This window comes from Bubalus bubalis, chromosome 1, assembly GCF_019923935.1.
Source record: "Bubalus bubalis isolate 160015118507 breed Murrah chromosome 1, NDDB_SH_1, whole genome shotgun sequence".
NCBI lineage: Eukaryota > Metazoa > Chordata > Mammalia > Artiodactyla > Bovidae > Bubalus > Bubalus bubalis.
This window is the reverse complement of record NC_059157.1, coordinates 153,802,385-153,818,329: the sequence shown is the minus strand read 5'-3', so window position 1 is coordinate 153,818,329 and position 15,945 is coordinate 153,802,385. Positions and strand designations below refer to the sequence as shown.

At 41.4% G+C, this 15,945-nt stretch overlaps 1 long non-coding RNA gene across 2 annotated transcripts in view; it reads right to left on the bottom strand.

Moving 5' to 3' along the window:
- Window positions 1–2,489: 2,489 nt before the first annotated feature.
- LOC123334238 overlaps window positions 2,490–15,945 on the bottom strand; it is a 41,355-nt gene continuing 27,899 nt past the window's right edge. Inside the window, exons 1-2 of one of the 2 annotated variants that reach the window (XR_006641241.1) lie at window positions 7,464–7,601; window positions 2,490–4,615 (exon numbers count right to left, since the gene is read on the bottom strand). This is a non-coding gene — a long non-coding RNA (uncharacterized LOC123334238). Of the gene's footprint in view, window positions 4,616–7,463; window positions 7,602–15,945 lie in introns of those variants that run through there. The other variant, XR_006552069.2, reaches the window with a different exon arrangement.

Genomic DNA, 15,945 nt, shown 5'->3' with positions numbered 1-15,945 from the left:
CAACTTTTCTCCCCGGAGTTCAAAATTATCTTAAGATTTATAACTATTCCTAATGTTCTTTCAACTCTTTGCCAGAATTGTTAATCTCCATTTAAGTCAAATGTGTCAGGTAATCTGTTGTTTTTTTTACTGGTTTATTTATTTTGGCTGTGTGGCACACGAGATCTTAGTTCTCTGACCAGGTATTGAATCCGTGCCCCTTGCATTGGAAGCAGGAGGTCTTAGCCACTGGACCATCAGGAAAGTCCCTTGATTTTTTTTCTTTTAAAAAATATAGCCCACCTGGAACCTTCTGTCCTTCTGCTTTGATGTGTTATCCAACTCTCCTGGGTTGAATCCATTTCTTGAATCCTATGTCTTCTCTTTCCCTGGTTTATCCCCTCATTTTGGTGAAGTACATCCTCTAGTAGGTTCCCAATAAGGCCTGCTTGAATTCTATAAAATTTTTGAATATTTCCCCCTGTTTTTATAGGAACTGATAACTCATTTTATTCTGTAAGTAGCATTTTTTTCATTGGTGCAATTATCTTCCATTACCTCTCTGAGGATAATAAGATTTTTCTGAAAGTTTATGCTGTTCTTTGTGCGGCCTCAATTTCCTCTGAATTTATATGTCTGATTAGGATTCCCAATAATCATTGTGTATAAGTCTTTTCTTTGAGTTCACTTACCTTAAAGAGGAACATTCTAACCTGCTGCCTCAGATGTACAAGTTGGGCCACAGGATTCGCAGAGGCAGTGGAAAAAGAGTCTCTGGTGGTTCTCCCCATTCATTCAGCATCCTGAGCTGCCCTTAATCTCCTTCTCCAATGTGTTTTCTGTTGAAGTCGATGTCTAGTGGGTGGGGTAGAGAAGTGACTAGGGGTCCCTCTGCTTTTAGTAAAGCCTCTTAACTCTCACCCCACCTCCTGAGAGGTTCCTGGTGCCTCCAATCCTGTGCCTTTCAGGGGGCTGCCCTATGGGGCCAATCTGTTTGCTTCCTGCCTCCTCTCTGCAACTCATGCCTGGTGTCTAAGTCATTCCTTACTTTCTACCTGCTTTCCAGTTTCCAAAATTTTATTCACATCTTTTCAATTCTTTTTCTGTTTTTCTTTTTAGCTTTGTCCTTGAAGAGTTTGTTGCCTTGAACAAAATCTTTATATTGTAATGAGGTTTTGAGATGGGATGAAGGCAAAAGAGGCTGTTTAATACACCATGTTGACTTGGATGGTTGCTCCATCTTTCAATGCGGAAAAAGTGCTTAAAATATTCTTTGAAAATCCCACCAAGTTTGAGAAAGTTGTTAAATCATCACATCTGTAGGTCCAATTCACAACCCTTATTGAGCTGTCTGCCACGTAGAAGGTGAGGAGTTCCTGCCGGTTGACTATCTGAATGAATAAATGAATCAGGTGTTCACTGGTAGTACTACTGACTCTTTTGGAAGTTAAAGGACTCTGGAAACCCAGAAGGGAGGAGAGCACAGTAGGTTCAAGTGAGTTCAGGAATACTGGTTCCACCTGGGAAGCTTCTAGAGTGACAGATCTCTGAAGATCGTTCCAGAACTAACTGAATCCTGTTCTTGGGAACTTGGTCCCAAGTTGCTTCAATGAAGCAAATGCCCACCTCCAGCCTTCTTGTTACAAGAGAAAAAGAAACCTCTGTTGTCTAAGGCACTGCAAAGCATATTCTTTTTTGCTGTTTGCAACCGAAAGCATTCCTAACAGATAGGTGGGGATTGTGAGAGTCCTGAAACATGAAAGTGGAAAGGGTGTGTGGAAAAAGTTCAGCAAACATCTCCAGGGATGTGTAGCTACCAAAAGCCTCGCAGGAGGAAGGGTACTGATCAGGAGCCCTCTCAGGTGCTCCCCAGGTTCCCAGTGCTGACCTGCTCCTCCTTGCTCTTCCCCTCACCCCACCCAGCAGACCTACTCTGGTCTCCCTGGGAGGCACTGGGCTGCGGTTGTCTGGCCAGTCCTCTAGTCTCTCTCTTCTTGTTTTACGTTTCTCCACGTGCTTTGTGCCCTAAGCCTAAAGCTGTTTTGGAGTCACCAATCTCAACATGACTATTCTTGGCTCTTTTCAATCATTTTCTATCAACTTTATTCTTCCACAAGGTCACTTGGTCACTGTACAAGGAAGCAGGGAAAGAAAAATCCACAGAGTAATATCAATAACCTCAGATATACAGAGGACACCACTTCTGGCAGAAAGTGAAGAGGAACTAAAAAGCCTTTTGATGAAAGTGAAAGAGGAGAGTGAAAAAGTTGGCTTAAAGCTCAACATTCAGAAAACGAAGATCATGGCATCTGGTCCTGCCAGAGCCAGCCGGCAAAGTCGATCAGGTCCCGAGAATGTGCACGACACGGCTGAGAAAGAATACTACAGCAAAAGAATACTACAACAAAGATGGGGTCGAGAGGATCAGACACGTCTCCACGAAGGGACGCAGTCTGACCACGACCTAATTCAGCATCTTATATTTATACAGGAGAGCGTGAGAAAGACAAGACAGTTAACATTTTTTCTTGGTTGACCTATACATCTTACAAAAAGTCACAAGAAATCTTGAGAGCATGGGAATGGCACCCTGTTATTATTTCTTACACCAGATAACATTTCCCTGTGTGTGAGAAGTTTGTCCAGAACTCCAGGTGTCTGCAGTAAATAATCGCCTAATCTCTGGGGTGGCGGGACAGAGAGCTATGTTTGCAAGCAAATCCTCAAGGACTGAGGCAGCTCCCAGAGCTGTGTCCTTTAGATAAAGGACCCTGTTCTCATGGGCAGCTCCCCGCATCTCCCCCTTTCTTTTTATATAGGCGCACGCTTATGTTCCTTTAACCGCAGACAATTTCCATAAATGGAAGCCTTTATCATCCATAGATCATCAATCAGTTTTTTAATTAAACAAGGTGCAAGAAATAAAACAGTTAAAATTATTAAGAATAGTCCTCCTATGGCTGCTCCCAAGTACCAAATACTATTGACGGTAGGTACATGTCGAAAAAGCTCTTTAACAAAAGACTCAGCTCTTTTTGCAACATCCAAATCAGGTCTGGGCTCATTTTCAATGTTCATTATTTCCTGATGTAGATGCAGCAAATCTAAGGAAATATTTTCATTATGCTAAATACCTTCTAAATGAGCCTTCACCTTATCCCAAGCAGTTATACTACCATTATATTTTTTTTGGGTAACACAGATCCATCAAAAATCAGCATGACATTGTACCCGTAATCTCAACTTTATACTTTGAACCTCTTCACCTAAAAATTTTACAACATCATAAAGGGCATTCAATCGGTCCTCTAGCTTTTTGTCAATATCTTCTTGAGTCCCCAGGGTAACGGATACATTTTGTGCCAGATTATTAACAAAAGTTGCACTTTGCACTGATTGTGCCAGGGTCAGGGCTGCAGTAATGGAGGAGGCAATAAGGGTTACCAAAGCTACAAATCCCAGAATTATTAACCCTATTTCCCTGCAATAATGCATCAAAGCACCCTCTACTTCCCTCCAAAGCTCAAGTCCTCTTTCATCATACCAAGACCCATTGGTCTTTACGGGAATCATAACAAAGGCAGGCTGTCTTAAAACTAGAACACTAGTCTGATTAGTAATTCCCCTGACGCAGTTAGTCAAAGTACAATTGTTACAAGTTATATCATAATTTTGTAACCCAGGTTGTATATTTACAGATCCTACTAGTAAAGCATAAGGGTGAGGCACACATGCACGAGGGTACCTCATGGTGAGATTCCATAAATAACCGTGTCTCACTTTCGATCCCACCTGAAGGTAGGAACCCTCACATCCAAGGGCAGCAGCTAATTTCCAGATTTCTGTTTGGAACACTTTAGAGCCGCCCAAATTCCAAATACGGGATGCAAAGTTTCTATTGTCCTGAGCTCCAGGGTTTCGGGCCGAGTCTGGATACCAGTCCCACAATGACTCATTTGTCCCAAATATGTTATAAACCGTAGCAGTTCCATCTCAACACAGTTTCCATGGTGCAGCAGTGACTCTTCCCCTTGTTCCAAAGTCGCAGAAAGGGATATCTAAAGGACCAGTCCCATTACAACGTTGAGGAATTCCAGATTCTTTCGTTACTCCAGGAATATATAGGCTCCAACCATTGTCATAATCAGCATATCCTGACTCCCCAACAAAAAGACATCCTGTTGAATTAAAATATCTAGACAGACAGATAGGTAAACGATCAAACACTCCATGATAAGAGGAATTGACTTGATTAGGAATAATATGTTTATCTGAAAAACCACCCAAAGCCACAGTATCATTAGTGTATATGGGAATGGACAGACCCTCCCAGCCCGCCGGTTGGAGAAGGGGAGGGTCGGGAAAATAAGCCCAGTAAGCATTTGAATATTCTTCAGAATGTGCAGTATTAATCTGATTTAAGATAATTAATAAGGTTATCAGGAAGCTTAAAGGCAGTATCGGATCGCCCTGCACAGCAACACGATTCTGTGCCTCTCGCATCAATGCCTGGAATTGTTGCCGAGATGGTAATTCATCATGCTCTGGAATCATCAATCTCCTCATCTGGTTTACTAGAGATTGTCTCCGCCGCGCGTACCAACCTTTCCGGCAGCCAGTGCGGCGCTTTGGCATCCTGTGGGAAAACACAAACATGCCCTCGCCCCCAAATTATTACAGGATCTGGTCCATACCATTTTCCCACAAGTGGGTCTTTCCAAAAGACTTTAGGTCTTATTGTTTGCGCATCAAAGTTCCAAAATCATTGTGCTGCTGAATGGCCACGTATATCCAATTGTAAAAAATTTAGAACAAATAAAGCATGGTTTAGAGAGTTGGAGGGGGTATTGAGATACAATTCCCCCTTCTTTAGTTTTTGCAATTGATGTTTGAGAGTTTGATGTGCCCGTTCAATAATTCCTTGACCTTGAGGATTATAAGGGATACCCGTTTTATGTGAGATAGACAATTGTGTACAAAATAGTTGAAAATTTTTTCCAGTTTATCCTGGACCATTGTCTGTTTTTATGGTTTTAGGGGTTCCCATAACAGCAAAACATTTAATGCAATGAGCTATACAATGTTTGCTAGCTTCTCCGGATTGTAGAGAGGCATGTAAAAAGCCAGAGAAGGTGTCAATAGTAACATGAACAAATTTTTGTTTACCAAATTCAGGAATATGGGTAACATCCATTTGCCATATGTCATTTGGCAACAATTCTTGGGGATTAACTCCATAATGGGGGACGCTAAAAAATTGAGGACATGTTTGACATTGCTTAACAATCTGTCTGGCAGCTTCTCGAGTAATGCCAAATTGAAATCTTAAGCTACTGCTGTTTTGATGGTGTAAGCTGTGGGAAGTTTTTGCCATTTGTTCCAATGAAGGAAATATCATATGTGTAGCTTCGTCAGCCAAAGCATTGCCTCGTGTTAAAGGTCCAGGAAGTCCAGAGTGAGCACTAATATGACCGAAATAGCACTTATTAACTCTGGACCAAATTAAATGTTGTATATCATGAAAAAGAGTTTGGATAGTAGCATTCAGGGTACCAATAAATGGAACAGTCTCAATAGTGTTTAAGGCTCTTATGATATATTGACTGTCTGAATATAAATTAAATGGAGCAGAGATTTGTAATAAAGCCTGAAAAATGGCAAATAGTTCTATTTCTTGAGCTGACTTATAATTAGTATGCCAGGTGGCAGTATTGTCTTGTATAATCAAACTAGCTATTCCATTAGAAGAGCCATCAGTAAATACAGTTAGGGCGTTGGCAAGGGGCTGAGAAACAATGATTTTTGGGAAGAGAAATTGGTGATAATGAGCAAATTGCAAAATTTTACCCCTTATCTCTCTTTTGTTGCTGATACAGTACTTCTTTGACTGTCTTTCCTTGTAATGCTGTGGCCAGTTATGCCTTGAACGTACGAAGGGCCAATATCAGCACAAATCTGTACATAATCGGATAAGCCTCCCTTTTTTCTGTAAGGTCTCAGGGCAGCTTGACAAGCCTAATTGGCATTCTCATAAGCAAGCTGTTTAGCCAACACCATTCCTGCCTGCTCATCCCCTATCATTTTACTAATTGCCTCAAGCAGGCGGGCAACAAAATCCTGATATGGTTCATCTGGCCCCTGGCGAATTTTATATAAATCTTCGGTCTTTTTATCAGAATTTGGAAGTTTTTTCCATGCTGGTAGAGCCGCAGCACTAATCTGAGGGTAGGCTCCAGACAAATAATTAAGTTGATTATTTGTGTCTCGATAATCCCCCTCTCCCACCATCATTTCATAAGTGGTGTTCAGTCCCTGTCGCCGATTGATATCGGCTGTGATCCCACACTGCTCAGCAAACTCAGATTTCCATAGTAAATAATCTCCTCCAGATAGACAAGCCCAAGCGACCTGTTTCCAATCATTAGGTGGCAGATTTTGATTTCCTAAAGCCTCTATAATAGCCTGAGTAAACGGCGCAGTGGGGCCGTATTGTGCACAAGCCATTTTTAACTCTTTTAGTTGCTTAAAGGGCAGCAGTTCATAATACCTCTGCTGTTGAGCATTTTCAAATACTGGATAGATTCCTGAAAACCCGGGAATATGTTCTCCTTCATCATTAGCTCGCTTTATCGCTTGTTGAAGAGGAGATAATAATATCTCACTTCTAATTTTTATGTTTTCACCGGGCAAAGAAGCAGGGATAGATATAAGCTCTCATGGTTCTATGAAAGGCAGAGGTGGGTTGAGCCCAGCAAAAACTGAGGGAGGACATGCTGGAGGCACAGGCCGGCTGGAGTGGGAGTCTCCCTGTGCATCCTTTTTTACTACTATAACAATTTTCTGAATTAAATTCTCCAGCTGTTCTTCAGAAAGCCCTGAATGCTTTAATTCCCCTTTTCCTGAGGGGGGGTTGCATGCTAACCATCATCTCCCAAGGCACATCCTCTCTATGGTACTGAGCTGCTTGTTCATCTAACTCTTCCTGTTCATCAGAGCTTAACACATCATCATTCCTTTCAGCCTTACAAGCTGCTCCCTCGGGCACAGCATAAAGCGGCTAAGGCGGAGGGACGGAAGGCTCTGCAACTTCGGGTTCTGTGGAATCCCGGAGGGCCATTTGAATCTTATGCCCCTCATGTTCAGGATCCAGACAGTCTCTTATGAGGGTCCACAAAGAAAAAGCATCCACAGGGACACGATTGGGACCATGTAAGGAGTAATATGTCTGCAATTGTTTTCCTACTTTCTTCCAAGTTTCCAGACTAACTGTTCCTTCCTCTGGGAACCAAGGACAAACTTCTTCTACAAAAAGTAAAAACTTCTTTAGCTGTAGCTTATTTACATGAATTCCCCTGCCTTTTAACATAGTTTTCAACATATGTAAAAATAACTGGCGGCTATTGCCTTGTCCCATGATTTATTACTCTGGACAATAACACTCCCTGCCCTTCACTTCAAATAATTAGGAATTTCTCGTTTCTTACCTCAATCCTGACAGGCAGCGGCCATCATTGCGCTCCGATTCTCGAGTCCCTGTTCAGGCGCCACCTGCCAGAGCCAGCTGGCAAAGTCAATCAGGTCCCGAGAATGTGCACGACACGGCTGAGAAAGAATACTACAGCAAAAGAATACTACAACAAAGATGGGGTCGAGAGGATCAGACACGTCTCCACGAAGGGACGCAGTCTGACCACGACCTAATTCAGCATCTTATATTTATACAGGAGAGCATGAGAAAGACAAGACAGTTAACATTTTTTCTTGGTTGACCTATACATCTTACAAAAAGTCACAAGAAATCTTGAGAGCATGGGAATGGCACCCTGTTATTATTTCTTACACCAGATAACATTTCCCTGTGCGTGAGAAGTTTGTCCAGAACTCCAGGTGTCTGCAGTAAATAATCGCCTAATCTCTGGGGTGGCGGGACAGAGAGCTATGTTTGCAAGCAAACCCTCAAGGACTGAGGCAGCTCCCAGAGCTGTGTCCTTTAGATAAAGGACCCCGTTCTCATGGGCAGCTCCTTGCATGGTCCCATCACTTCATGGGAAATAGATGGGGACACAGTAGAAACAGTGTCAGACTTTATTTTTTTGGGCTCCAAAATCACTGCAGATGGTGACTGCAGCCATGAAATTACAAGACGCTTACTCCTTGGAAGGAAAGTTATGACCAACCTAGATAGCATGCATATTCAAAAGCAGAGACATTACTTTGCCAACAAAGGTCTGTCTAGTCAAGGCTATGGTTTTTCCTGTGGTCATGTATGGATGTGAGAGTTGGACTGTGAAGAAAACTGAGCGCCAAAGAATTGATGCTTTTGAACTGTGGTGTTGGAGAAGACTCTTGAGAATCCCTTGGACTGCAAGGAGATCCAACCAGTCCATTCTAGAGGAGATCAGCCCTGGGTGTTCTTTGGAAGGACTGATGCTGAAGCTGAAACTCCAGTACTTTTGCCACGTCATGTGAAGAGTTGACTCATTGGAAAAGACTCTGATGCTGGGAGGGATTGGGGGCAGGAGGAGAAGGGGACAACAGAGGATGAGATGGCTGGATGGCATCACTGACTCGATGGACGTGAGTTTGAGTGAACTCCAGGCGATGGTGATGGACAGGGAGGCCTGGCGTGCTGCAATTCATGGGGTCGCAGAGTCGGACACGACTGAGCGACTGAACTGAACTGAACTGAACTGAATATCTCAAGGTTACCTCTTGCTATGTTTGTTGATAACAACCTACCCATTGTTGCATTCACCCTCAGCAAGAGAGGCTGGAGTTACTTCCCAAACCACTGGAAGCAGATTCTGTGGGAGCCTGCAGAGATGGCAGAGATACAGGTAGTTCTAGAAAGAGGTTAGTGGCTGGAAACCCAGGGAGTTCTCCCAGAACTAAAGAAGAATTAAGGGGGTCCTTTTCCCTGGAGGAAGAGGAAGTGGGTGAACTCCAGGGCCAAAGCCCTATGTCAGGGAGGCAATGAGAGAGGTGACACTTCAAAGGAATGGTACACATTCCTTTATGGTTAAATGTAGCAGAGTAATATTCCATTCCTAGAGAAAGGAATTCTACTGCCAAGATTACTACTTCTGACCTGAGATTCTGCCCTAAGTAGACACTGTATGTTATGGTGGCAGGCACCAGGTGATTCTGCAGATCCAATAGAGAGAGTTAAATGATCTTCATGAAACAAAAGGTCTCGGGGCAGAAATTAGTGATGATGTGAGGAACTAAATGATGAGCTTCTTGCTGGGGAGGAAACCAGCATTTTAAAATTCTCTCCATGTTTACAATCCTTCAGACCATATTCCTGGAGCACTTCACTGTTCTAAGTGTCTGAGAAGGACTCCTGAGGGACCAGGTACCAAGATGCAGCTGCAGATTATGTTTAGCCTTTGACAACAAGATTAATAGCTAGAGGATCCCAAGGCAGGACAGTCAGGAAGGGGCAACCACTGGAGAGTGAGCCCCATCCCTCCCACGTGCTTAGTGAGCCCTCTCGAAAACATCTCCAGGCACTTCAAGTAAAACACTATGTGTTTATTACATTATCAAGTGAGACTGTTGCATTCCATCTGTGTTTTTCTAAATGAATTCTAATCAGCATCAGCAGATCACCTGACTGTCCCTACGGCAACTTCAAGGCCAACCAGTGCTCAGGAAAGTCAGGTGCTTTGCAATAATGAGTTCACAATTAGAAGTGACTTGTTTTTCAGATCAGTTTCCAACTTGATTAGTGACTTTTCTCAGTGGATTTCAGAGCTGTAAATTTTTCACCTTTTATACTTTGAAGCTAAGGCTAAGTTACTGTATGTGTAAGCATTTGAGACTGTGCTGTTTTTCTGTTGGACTGACCTTCTGGTCATTATAAAGTGTCCTGTTCTGTTGGGTGGTGCTTCCTGCCTCACAATTTACTGTCTGGTATTAGGACAGCTCCCCCAGCTCCGTGTGGTGAACATCTGCATGATGACTCATCCTCTCAATTTCAACCTTTCTGTGTTCCTATTTTTAAAACCTGTTTTTCAAAATCCAGTATTATGGTTGTAGCTTTTCACTTGGATTAGTCAGCCTTCTTGATATAGTTTATATTATATTTATATTAGTTCTTGATATAGTTGGATTTTCAGTGACTATCTCACTGTTTTCTAATTAACCCACCTGCTTTATGTTCCATTTAAAGTTTTTCCCTTCCTTCTTTTGAATGACTAAAACATTTTTTATCATTCCATTTTACCTCTTTATTGACTTGTCACAGATTTTTTTATTTAGTGTTTTTATGTCTTGAGTATGGGCTTCTCTTGTGGCTCAGATGGTAAAGAATCTGCCTGCAATGCAGGAGACCCAGGTTCAATCCCTGGATCAGGAAGATCCCCTGGAGAAAGGAATGGCAACCCACTCCAGTATTCTTGCCTGGGAAATCCCATGGACAGAGGAGCCTGGGGGGCTACAGTCCATGGGATCACAAAAGAATTGGACACAACTCAGCGACTAACACTACCACTACTACTATGTCTTCAGTGCTGATCTCTAGCTACATTATAAGGCACTACCTTCCATTCCAGGTTCCATAGGGTGAAGAGAAAAAGTAGCAAACTTTCTGAATGCTAAGAGGTGGGCAATAGGTGGTTTAAGCTTAGAAATTAATGGCTGGATGGATAAATAAAAATGGAAGGCTGAACTAGGTCATTCTTTGAAAGAATTCATGGGATACATGGTTTTACAACAGAAGACACCACATTTGCAACATAGAAAAACACCTTCAGTCAACTCTTTTATATTTGTTTTCTGGTTTTGATCCAATGAAAGTGAAAGTTGCTCAGTCGTGTCCAACTCTTTGCAACCCTATGGACTATACAGTTCATGGAAATCTCCATGCCAGAATACTGGAGTGGGTAGCCGTTCCCTTCTCAAGGGGATCTTCCCAACCCAGGGATCAAACCCAAGTCTCCCACATTGCAAGCTGATTCTTTACTAGTTGAGCCACCAGAGAAGCCCAAGAATACTGGAGTGGGTAGCCTATCCCTTCTCCAGAAGATCTTTGCAATCCAGGAATCAAACCGGGGTCTCCTGCATTTCAGGATTCTTTACCAGCTAAGCTACCAGGGAACCCAATATCCAACTGCTATTGGAAATTCATACTGGATGACCCATGAGTATCTTAAATTCAGCGTATCCTCCTTCACTGCCCTGGCTCCCTTCTCTGTACGCTATCTCAGCAATAGTGCCACCTCCTACCAGGTTGCCAAGCCGAGAACCTAGGCATCAGCTTCGACTTCCCCCTCTTTCTCATCTCTTTTATCAGCAACTCTGACTGCCCCTGCATCTTGAAGGCCCCTCACATCGATCCACACCTCTCCACACTGTCACCGCCCCTACCCGCTCTTTTGTATCGCCCACCCACAGAACACTGCCTAATGACTCAATTTGCTACATGAATGCTCACAGAAGCAACAGTTTAGGACAAACAACTGCCACCCTTTTGCCATATCAATTAGCCTCTTTTCAGATAGTAAAGAGCCCACAAGGGGTTGAGGGGGAGGGGGAGACCTGCTAGGAAGGAAGGACTCCTAACAAAGAGCATTACAAAGGATCTAATGATTTCATTCCCAGTGAGTCCCATACTAGCCAGTAAGTGCTTCTCTCCTCACATTAGGAAACAGAAATGCTGTCCTTAAAGGTCATAGTGACCTAAGTGAGTAAAACTCTGAAAGCCAGTTTTCAATTCCCAAGTGTACTGACTATCTGGAATTTTCAGGGGACTTGATGGATCAGAGTAATGCAAAAAAGCAAGACCTCCAGCCCCAGGGTTTTATGGCATCTATAAAACATGTTTTACAGTTTCTGCTCAATTTTATGCTGTTAAGCTAAACATTTGATATCATATGGCACTTTAAGCACATTGATTTATGGTAAGTCAGCAATTGCATCTGTAATAAAAAACCCAAAGTATGGGTTTTAAAAGTAATCTACTGTATTTATTATTGACATAAACGGTTACCTGCAGTCCATTTGAACATCATCTTAGATTTAACTCGTGTATTAAAGATATTATGTTTCCCACTCAGCAAGGTCATTGCCAAGGTGAAAACTATATATGGTTGGAAATGAAAAAGATCAAATGCGTAATGATAAATATTTTTCAAATAAATGATATATAGGATTTCATCTTTCTATATTCCTGATTAATAATCACATTCTGTTTATTTTTTACACTCACCCCTTTCCCCCAGCCCCCAAGTCCAGCAGCCACTAATCTTTTCTTCATCTCTATAGGTTTTTTATTTCAAGAATGCTGTGTAAATGAAATCAGGCAGTTTGTAAACTTTTGAGACTGACTTTTTTCCCCCATTCAATATAACTCCCTTGAGGTCTGTTCAGTTTTATGTGGAGTGTCTGGTGCTTATTTTGGCAGCATGGATACAACAAGGGTGGCATAATTCAGTTAATTTGGAAACTACTAAAATACAAACCAAAGTAAGAGTGTCTAAGTTCAAAGTAATTTCATAACAGGGAAATAATTTAGTCCATTTTAATGAAGGAAAAATGTTAATTTCTAGACAGTGTTAGAGCAAGTTTGGACAAAAATGCATTTAGTTAATTTAAGAGGTGGCTGGCAGCATATTTAAAAAACAAAAAACAAAAAAACCTGATATCCCTAAGGCTAATTTAAGAGATGTTTTAAACATCACATTGTATACCTTAAATAAATACAATTTTAATTTGTCAATCACATCAAAATTAAGCTGGGGAGAAAAATAAGGAAACCGAAGCACAAAGAGGTGAAGCTGACTTTTCCAAGGTGACAGAGAAGTCTGTGGTAGTGTTAGCTGCTCAGTCATGTCCAACTCTGCAACCCCATGGACTGTAGCCCATCAGGCTCCTCTGTCCATGGGATTCTCCAGGCAAGTATACTGGAGTAGGTAGCCATTCCTTTCTCCAGGGGATCTTTCCTACCCGGGTTTCCTTCATTGCAGGCAGATTCTTTACCATCTGAGCCACCAGGGAAACCCACGTCAGTGGTAGGATTAGGCTAGAAACAGCTTCATCTGTGAGCCAAGAAGGAGTGTCTGACAAGATCCAGCAGGCCTGGGAGTCACAGTTCTTTTGGAGGAAACAATGAATGAGTAACCTTTCTCCTTATCTCTGTTTCTCCTGTGTCATCTTGCCCTGGTAGCTTCTTTTGTACTTTCTTCTTTCTCAAGAGACCTGGGCTGCCATAGCTTGCTTCATCTGGAGAGGGGTTGGGGACTATACCCGGTCCCTTCTCTGGTAGGTGACTTTACTTTACATGGGACATTGCTGGTTAGACATTGGGCAGGATTACAACTGCTCAGAACTGTGACATTAGTGCATTATTAGGCATTATTTCACTCCTTTCCAGGTTAGTTGACTGGAATTGAGAAGAACTAAAACTAGCCAGGAGCATCAGTAGTAATAATCCCTTATGTATTCACAAGGCTTCCCCAGCTATTAAAGTATATTCCTCCATATAGTATCAACTGGTTATTGCTTAAAACCACTAAATTTGGAGTAGTTTCTATAACCAAAAAAAAAAAGATAAAATGATTAATTTTGTCCAATAATAAAAAGACAATCCAATTAAAAATGAGCAAAGGATCTGAATAGATATTTCTCTAGAGAAGATTTACAAAGTCTAATCAGCACATGAGAAGATTTCCAATATCATCAGCCATCAGAAAACACAAAGCAAAGAAATATGACTTCACACACACCCACTAGGATGGCTATCATAAAAAAGACAAGACAATAACAAATATTGGCAAGGATGTGGAGAATGAAATCCCTAGTGAGAACTAAAAACATACATCCACAAGAACTTGTATAAGAATACTCATAGCAGCTTCATTCATAATCACCAAAAAGTGGAAACAATTCCAGTGTCTATCAAGTGATGAAGAGATTAAAAAAAAAATGTGTATTCACACAATGGACTATTATTTGACATTTACAAGGAATGAAATACTGATACATGCTACAACATAGATGAAACTTGAAAACATTTTATAAAACGAAAGGAGCTAATCATAATATACCACATGTGTAATTCCTTTTAAATGAAATGTTCCAAATAGGCAAATCTACAGAGAAAAATCTTGGGACAGAGGATAAGATTGTCAGATAGCATCACTGACTCAATGAACATGAATCTCAGCAAACTCTGGGAGATAATGAAGGACAGGGAAGCCTGGCATGCAACAGTCCATGGGGTCTCAAAGAGTCTGACATGACTAAGCGACTGAACAATAACAACAGAGGCTGAAAACATATTAGTGGTTTCTGAAGGCTGGGTGGATGGGGGACTCTAAGGGGTAATGAAGAGTGAAAGGTAATGGGTATAGGGTTTCCTTCTGGAGTGTGGAAGTGTGCTAAAATTAGATGGTGGTGATAGTCACACAACTCTATGAATATACTGGGGTGGCCAAAAAGTCTGGGCTTTTCTGAAAAGCCCTGGTGTTACAGAAAAACCTGAACTTTTTGGCCAACCCAATACTGAAATGCATTGAATTTTACTTATTAAATGGTTGAGTTGATGGGATATGAGTGGTATCTCAATAAAGAAAATAAAAATGAAAGCCACAGACTGGGAAACATTATTTACAAAATATAATCTGATTTAAAAAGTAACAACTCAAATATATATTACAACTAAATATTGGGAACACAAACACCTTTATTTAAAAAAAAATAGGGCCAAGATCTGAATAGACAGTTCACCAAAGAAGAGACATGAATGCTAAATAAACATAAAAAAGTTGTTCAATCAACATCATTAGTCATCAGGGAAAGGTAAAGTGAAACTAGCCAGAGCTATTACTACATATCCATTAGAATGGCTAAAATCAAACGAAAAAACCTGACAATATATAGTGTCCATGAGCACGTGGTAACACTGGATCTTTCATACATTTCTGTGGGAACGCAAAAAGGCACAGCCAGTTTGCATAGTGGTTTGGCAATTTCTTAAAAACTTATGTATATACTTACCATTCCACTGACCAAGCCTACACACAGGTATTCACTCAAGAGAAATAAACAATTTATGTTTTTACAAAGACTTATGCATGACTGTCCTTAGCAATTTTATTCATAATAGCTCAAACTGGACGGAACTCAAGGTTTCATCAACAAGCGACTACACAGACAAACCATTCTAAATCCCCTCAATGCAAGAAAAGAACTAACCACCAGAGCATACAATATGGATGCAGTGCAGATGGTTTGTTATGTAAAAGAAGAGAGACCACAATGACTATATATTCTCTGATTCCACTTATATCCCAGGGATTGAACCCGGGTTTCCTGCCTTGCAGGCAGACGCTTTAACCTCTGAGCCACCAGGGAAGCCCATATAAAAATCTAGAGAAGGCAAACTGTAATGGAGGGAATCAGATCAGGGGATGTCTGGGGATAAGTGTAGAGGAAAGGATTAACTGTAATGGACCAAGAAGGAATTTTTGGGGGTGATGTCTATTTTATGTTTTGATTTGGGTGGTGGTTACATAATAATATACATTTCTCATGAATTACTGACTTGTACAATGACAAAGTACACATTTTACTGAATGTAAATCATACCTCTATAAAGGTGACTACATTTTTTAGACAAAAATCAAAGAAACATGTGGTTTATGGAAGTAGGGAATTACTACAGGCTGAAATGTTTGTTTTCCCCCTCAAACTCAAGGTTAAAACCCAATCCCCAGCATGATTATTAGAAGGTAGAGCCTTTGGGAGGTGGAATTAGTGCCCTTAGAAGCCAGAGAGCTCCTTCATCCCTTCTACCACATATCATGCAGGAAAAAATAAACAAACCAGAAAGCAGGCTCTCACCAGATACAACCCCAGCTGGCACCCAGATACTGGAATGGTCAGCCTCCAGAACTGTGAGAAATACATTTCTGTCATTTATAAGCTACTCAGGCTATGGCGCTCTGTTTTAGCAGTCTGAAT